At 49.1% G+C, this 694-nt stretch overlaps 1 non-coding gene across 1 annotated transcript; it reads left to right on the top strand.

Moving 5' to 3' along the window:
- The first annotated feature begins 287 nt into the window (after positions 1 to 287).
- Positions 288 to 360, top strand: TRNAR-CCG (transfer RNA arginine (anticodon CCG)). Its single transcript has one exon. It is a non-coding gene; the product is annotated as a tRNA-Arg (tRNA).
- Positions 361 to 694: the final 334 nt, after the last annotated feature.

Here is a 694-nt window from a genome sequence, read left to right as displayed (position 1 = left end):
CACATTGCCCGCTTTGCTCCCCAGCAGATACCTAGGATGTGAGGCCACCTCTCCATGCCTCTCTCACTTCTGCCTCTGTCCACGCAGCCCTTTGCACACGAGTGACTTAGAAAGTCTGGATGCCCTATCTCTGACACCCCACAGCACTTCCAGTCAATTCTCTTCTTCCATGCAGGCTGCAAAAGTAAGTTTATATCCATGAAAGGGGGCATAGCTCAGTGATAGAGCATTTGATTGCAGATCAAGAGGTTCCCTGGTTCACATCTAGCTGTCCCTCATTTATTATGGGCCCAGTGGCCTAATGGATAAGGCATCAGCCTCCGGAGCTGGGGATTGTGGGTTCAAATCCCATCTGGGTCAACTTTAATGTTACAGCCATAAACTCCTAGAAGAGGGTTTCAGACTGGATATAAGGTTTGTGTGACCAGACTCTGGAATAGACTCCCTGGGGTGGTGGTAGAGGCACCTACCCTGGAGATCTTCAAAAGGAGACTGCCCAGAGTAGGGGTGCTGGACAGTTGGTTCCCATTAGGTCTCTTCCAGCCCTAAACATCTGTGAGCAACCCCATTTTCCTTGCTATACCTTGAACTCACTAGCTCTTAGCACTTCTACCCTTGTGCCATGGCTTGTTAGGAAACTCTTTGAGGCAGGGACAGTTCATTTTTGCTTCATTAGCCCTATACCCTGTATTTC

This window comes from Alligator mississippiensis, chromosome 2 (assembly GCF_030867095.1).
Source record: "Alligator mississippiensis isolate rAllMis1 chromosome 2, rAllMis1, whole genome shotgun sequence".
NCBI lineage: Eukaryota > Metazoa > Chordata > Crocodylia > Alligatoridae > Alligator > Alligator mississippiensis.
This window is presented reverse-complemented; position numbering and strand designations above follow the sequence as displayed.